Source organism: Camelus dromedarius, chromosome 29, assembly GCF_036321535.1.
Source record: "Camelus dromedarius isolate mCamDro1 chromosome 29, mCamDro1.pat, whole genome shotgun sequence".
Taxonomy (NCBI): Eukaryota; Metazoa; Chordata; class Mammalia; order Artiodactyla; family Camelidae; genus Camelus; species Camelus dromedarius.
The window spans coordinates 9,521,481-9,528,150 of NC_087464.1; the positions used below are offsets into that span (position 1 = coordinate 9,521,481).

At 39.7% G+C, this 6,670-nt stretch overlaps 1 long non-coding RNA gene across 1 annotated transcript; it reads left to right on the forward strand.

The window, feature by feature from the left end:
• Positions 1-1,116: 1,116 nt before the first annotated feature.
• Positions 1,117-6,428, forward strand: LOC135319589 (uncharacterized). Its single transcript, XR_010378383.1, has 3 exons — positions 1,117-1,357; positions 3,742-3,897; positions 5,467-6,428. It is a non-coding gene; the product is annotated as an uncharacterized LOC135319589 (long non-coding RNA).
• Positions 6,429-6,670: the final 242 nt, after the last annotated feature.

The window sequence follows — 6,670 nt, forward strand, 5'->3', positions numbered from 1 at the left end:
TAATTCCTAGAAAAAAAAATGATGCAAAGAGTTGGAGTAGCCCCTTCTTTTTTCTTCCCTGGGCATAGAACTATATGATCCTGACTTCTCAGCTGGAATTCTGGGATGGTAAGCCACCCCCTAAACTGCCGACATGATGCACACACTGTTTTCCTGGCAGGATGTTTTCGTGCCCATCTGCTCGGGGGGCGCCATGCCAACCGAATGCGGGCCTCACAGGAGAGACAGTGCCACTGGGTTCCCTTCCGTGCAGCAGTCTCTGAATTAGGGCACAGGCCGATCTCAGGAGATCACATTTGCTGATACTGTTGGTAAAGAACTAGCAGCAAACATCCAGGCCACGTGCCCCATTCCCCAAGCCATCTCCCTCCCAGGCATCAGCAAACTGATGTACAGACCTGGCTGACTCAGAGATGCCTGAGACTTCCTTGTTTGCATATATCCTTTCTGAAAAAGAACAACTGGTTTCGTTTTTTTGTTTTTTTCTTTTCCCCTTGTGCAACATAGGGAACCCATTTCCTCCAGCCCCATACTGAATCTCCTTATTCTGCCCTTGAACCTCGGATTCTTATCGGGTTAGGTCAGGCGTCGTAAAGTTAAAGAGAATCAGGTAGGTGCCTGAATAATTCTGAGACCTTTTTTTTGTTTGTTTTTCCTCTCTCTCTCTGTTCCTCTCTCCATTTTCTCCCTCTAACTTTCCTTTTATTTCTGTTGAGGTCATTTATGGAAATCTGCAAGCTGGTGGCCTCTGTCAAATGCATGCATTCTCCTGAGGGGAGCGGCTGCAGCCACGTCAACCTGCAGGTTGAATGGCTATTGACACGCCGTGAAGTTGGCACACACCCACGTGCATCCAGCCACGTGACCACATAAAACATGTGCCTGCAAGCCCGTGTTCTCCCATAGCTCCTCAGAGCGCGCTGTGTGCCATTGTGCAAGTGTTCCTGACTTTTATTTTTAATCAAGGACCCCTTTAATTATCTGCTTCTGACTCCCCATGAACATCATTAATTGAAAAATACCCCACTGCATTTATTAAGTACACTGTGTGGCTTAATTGAAGATAAATGTAGAATTTCTTGGTCTTTTCCATTGTAGGAAATAATCATAGGGCTTCCATTGCTACCTTTGAGAATTCTTAAGAGCTAAGAGGACCCTGATTTAGGGGCATTGTTGTAAATGAGGATACTGGACAAGAAACCCAGAGGTTTGGACTCTGGTGGAGCCACAGCCAAGGATCTATTCCCAGCATCTTTATTTCCTCAGCTGCAAAGTGAAATCCAGAAGTGGCTGCAGTCCAAGGCTCCTTCTGGACCCGTGGTTTTTCCTCTCCTGGACCTGAGCCCTGGCGGAACAGGTGGGTAGCTCTCTAGCTTGTGGCCTTTTCTAGCTCCCTGACTTCCCAGTGCTTCTGATGTGAAGACCATCCTATACGTGCAGACCCACAGAAGAGCCCTGGAAATCCTGAAGGAGACCCCGGCGATGTGTAGGAGGGAGCCTAGGGCTAGAGATGAGATCTTCTGCTTGAGAAGCGTTAATCTAGCACCTCACATTTCTGCCTGGAAGAACGCTTAATGATTTAATAGCTTTTAAAATGACTACATCGAAGCCAAATGAATCAGGTTGTGGGGCTGTGTTGTGGGTCTATGACACCTGTTATAGCTACTCAAGTATTTCTTCAAACGTGGTATTGAATCTACTTCATTGTTATTAAACTAAAAACACATTACATTCCAAAGATGTTTTGGAAACAATAGATTTGGATATTTACCGGTGGCGTCCATCATTTCAGCAAGCTCATTGCGGGAGCAGCTGGGGTCTCCCCGTCTAAACTGTGTGGTGTTTAGAGATGAAGCGTCTCATTCTCCCACTCATTTACAAGATTGCACTTAAGGGAAAGGATTCACCTGAGCCTGTTTCATGCCAGAGGTCAAAGAAATACACACACTTGGAAACCTTTGTGACATGTATACCATATTACTAACGCATGGTGTCATTTTTATCTGGGGTAGAAATAAACAGCTGTTGAATGGATACGTATATGGATAAAATTGGATCACAGATGGTAAGTTTGTGTGTACTTTAAGAATAACGTTGGTTATGTAGATTATGGTAAAAATAACAATTTATAGCTAGTGGGAAAACATCTTCTGAAGGGAATAGTAAATTCTTAACCAGTTGCATCATTTTTATCGGAATCAATAGAGTGAATCTAAGAGCCTTTTTTTCCCAAACTCTAAATTCTATGATTTTCTGTAGACCAAATGAAGAAAATGTTCAATTGGATACAAATGGATGGTGTAATCCTTGTTATGAGTGACTCAGTTTTGGCCTTAAGATACACTGAATGTTTCATATTCAATTTATGTCTCAAAAAAGAAGGTCTAATTCTAACCATCTAAAATGAAATAACGAGGAGAGTTGTATTGCTGTTACAGGTGTATCTAGTATTTGAAGCAATATTTACATGAATAGCAATACATTGCTAATCCTGTCCTGAATGGACAGGAACCAGATGGGCAACAGCGGTCTGGTGACCTGTGATGGTGTGAGGTCAGGTGGAGAGGGAGCCTGAGGCTCTGCTCCAGCTTGCACTCTGCACAGCTGCCCTGACCATGAGCCCCCTCAGCATAGTCATCACCACACAGTGTTTAAGGTTAGAGCTGGGTGTATGGCCGTCCTCACAGGGGCTGTCCTGTCTGGACTCAGATGAGGCTTAGCATTCGAGACACTTAGCAGCCATGGATGGAGGGATCCCAGCTGTCTGCCAACCTGAATCTGGCAGGTCTTTGGCAATGTGGTCAACAAAACATACTTTGAGATAACCAAAGACTTGGGGAGAAGGTAAGATCTAAGTTGAGCCTTGAAGAACAGTTGGATGGGATTATACAATTCTCATATAACCCAGGTTCAAACCCTGATCACTTCTGTGTAACTTTAACCATTTCCTCCATCTCTCTGTATTTATTTCCTCCATCTCTCAACTCCATTATGCATAACTAGGTGATTAAAATTGCCTTTCAGTGGGGAATTCAATGCAATAATACGTGTCAAGTCCAGATGCACAGTGAGTGTTTGAGAAACATTCTAATATCATTATCATCACCTGTTTATTCTACTTACTTATCGTGAGACTAAATGAAAAGTTATTTGAGCACTGTACAAAAAGGTCCCTTCACAAACTCAAAATTTTATTACTAGGGATAGAATTATTTTTCTTTCTCAAATTAAAACTTTTTTCAAAACACTGAGAAGAGAGGCAATCTATAAAGTCTTGAAACCTCAAGTTTTTATTTTTGGCATGTCTTGGGTCTGCTTATTTTTTTTTTATATGTTATGACCATTAGGGAATTGGAAAAAGGATTAGAGAGCCTAAAAATACTATAGGCTTATAAATCCACTTAGCTTGAGAATGACTTTCCAAGGCAACTGGCCTTTCCAAAATAAATTTGCAAACACTATCCTTACCAAAAAAAAAAAAATTAGAATTTGGCGCAGTAAAAGAATTTGGGCCATATCAGCTTGTCATTCCAAATTCTAAAATATTTAGTCTTACTTAAAGATAAATAGCAACAATCGAACTTAAGCAGCTAAGAAAAATAAACATACAACTTCTTGAAAATGCACAAATAACTAGATGGTTTAAAAAATGTTATCAGAAGTGTCTTTACGACTAACAAGGTTGAAATTAAACAGTGACCACAGAGAATGTTTGTTTCTGGTGTATTGCTGTCCTGACAGGGTCTGTCCATTCTGAGGGGAGACGAGAGTCCGCGTTCATGACTCTTGGGAGCCATGGATGGAGAGATCCCAGCTGTCTGCCAACCCGAACCTGGCAGGTCTTTGGCAGTGTGATCAACAGCATGTACTTTGAGATAACCAAGACTTAGGGAGAAGGTAAGATTTGAACTGAGCCTTAAAGAATGGTTGGAAGGGATTCTATTATTTACTTCAGCTGCAATAATTTTCCTTCTTCCCATCTCTCCACCTTCCCCACACCACCAGCTTCCACATACTTCAAGGTGATCACGGAGACAGGTGATGCTAGGGGAAGTCAGTTTGACTGCGGAAGGCATTGACATGAGAGTGAGCAGAACAAAACCAGGATTGAGGGGGACCCTGGGACTGATGATCATTTCATGAGTTGACCTTGTCTTTCCCAAGTTACTTGATTAAACACACACTCTGGAACTCGCCTCAAATTCAAATCTCTCCATTGTCAACTGTTACCTGTGGCCCTGGGGCATGTGTCTGCTGTTCTTTGACAGGGTAGTTTTTACATTTGTAAAAAAAAAAAAAAGTCATAATTGCATTGTGTGAGGCTAGATGATTTATTATTAAAACAATTATTGTTGTTTTTTGTTTGCAATATGCCAAATACATTTCCCTGGGAGATAGTTTTGTTTATGCCCTAATATTTACTTTGCATTTAGTGTCTTGATAATAAATTCAGCTATAGCCACGGGTGTCACCGACCTATGTCTTATGATACCCTATTAAATCTTAGACTTTTTTTTCCAAGTCAAGAATAAAAAAAAAAAAATCTCAGGAACCTCTATTTCTGGAGTTTAATTGAGTAATCACTTCAAGGAATATCTGAGGTTGTTTTGTTTACTGGAAATGGCTTAAGAGAAAACATTTAAGACATATTTCTTTTCGGTTTGCTATATCTTGCCAATAACCAGCTTTCTCCAAATTAAGATTTATTCTCCATAAAAGCATTAATAACTACAGAATTCAACCAGAGTGTAACAATTTAAATGATTGTTATGAAAGGATATTTGTGATAACATTTTTAAAATCCAAATTTCTAATCATTTCTTGTTTCCTTAAAATTCATAGTGTTTTTGAGTAATAATAATAAAACTGGAATTTTTGGTTCTCACCACAAGTAATGATACCTCAAATAGGAATTATAGTATGTAAAACAAAAATTTTGAAGACACTCTGAGTTTTAGAGTGGCAAAAATTTTAAAAATCAAAATCTTACTGGGCTGTTTTGACTTCTGTTTTCTCCCACTGATAACATAAGTATGAAGGAATTGACTGGGTGTGTCTGATGTTACACAACTAGTTAACACAGGAGAAGATCTACTAGCCTTAGATACCTGGATTCAGCAAACAGAACTTAATTCAAAATAAGAAGAACAAGATAATGCATGATTGCCCTTTTTTTTTTCCTTTTTAATGTCTAAGTTTGCTGTTGTAATAACGGTTGTGGTTATTTTCCCAGACAAACATGAAATTTTTCTGGTAACCTGTCCAGCTCTCTGCCTTCAAAGCTGAACACATGTCATAGACCAGGCTGGTCCTGTTCCTCATTCCACAAACTGTAGTGGTTGGTACAGAGGTGGGCAAGTGACCCAATTCTTACCAGAATTCTTCCCCAAGTTTTTTTGATATTTTTCATTTTTGTTTTTGTTTGTTTTCACTGTGACTAACGGGAATACAATTCTTCCTTCCTAGGTTGTTAAAGCTTGACTCCATGACTCAGGATGAGCAGTAAAGGACTGACCTTGGTTAAAGAAGAGTTTGGTCCTTTGCCCTTGACTCCAAGGAAGTAATCTCTAAACTCGTGCAATGTTCTGCCTGATATTAGCATCTTTGTTTACTTAGGGGTCTTCAGCCAGGCCAGATAGTCTATGCCAACAGTATAATTTTTGGTGAAGGGCATTGGGTCAAGTGGTACCAGCTCAAGTTCTAGAAAGTCTTGAGCTTAAGATCACTCATGTGGGTGATCAGCTTGTCTACAGATGACCAATTCCTAATCAAAACTCTGGACAACACAGCTCAGGTGAGCTTCCTGGCTGGAAGTGTTCTGTGCATGTTCCCATCCATGGTCACTGGGAGTAATATGGGCTATCCACATGATTCCACTGGAACAGGACACATGGAAACTTCATGCTTTTGCTAATTTTAATCTGTATCCTTTCACTGTGATAAACCAGAGCTATGAGTATAATGACTCTTCTCAGTATTATGAGTTTTACCAGTAAATGATTGAAACTGAAGGTGGTCTTAGGGACCTCTCAAACATTCTACAGGGCATTGGGCATATGTGTTCACTGATAGAGGAAGGCTCAGAGAGAGAAGCATAGATAAGAGGTATGATGGATGAATGGCAGGGATAAGAGAGAGAAAACGCTATCATGTGTCTGGTTCTAATTCTTGAGACCCTTGAAGACACATTATTAGTTACTTCCTTCAATCTGTGGATTATCCCGGTGTATAATTATTCAATGTAAAATGTATAAAAATACCTGCTATAAAATAATTCAATCCATCTCCCTCCCCCTCTTCAAATAGTTTATATTGCATTTCTGAAAGGTTTTCAATTATTATGGCATTTTTCAATTTCAGTTATATTTAGCAAAAAATATATCATTTCTCATCCTTAAGGAAGTGGATGTGATTAGTAGTGAAATGGGAAACAAAATAAAGCCTTGAAAGTATTTGCAGACCCATCAAGAACGTTATTGAAAAATGTACTCATTTAAAGTAAATTAATCTAGAAATGTGGATGTCATTTTGACAGATAATTTGAAACCTTAAGTTATTCCTGAAGTGCTGTTAAGAATGAGAGCTTCAAGAACTGAACTTAGTCTAGTCTACTAGCTTTGTACTTTTTGGAAGACTTTTCTGATATATAATTTTCTACATTCTGAGCTCT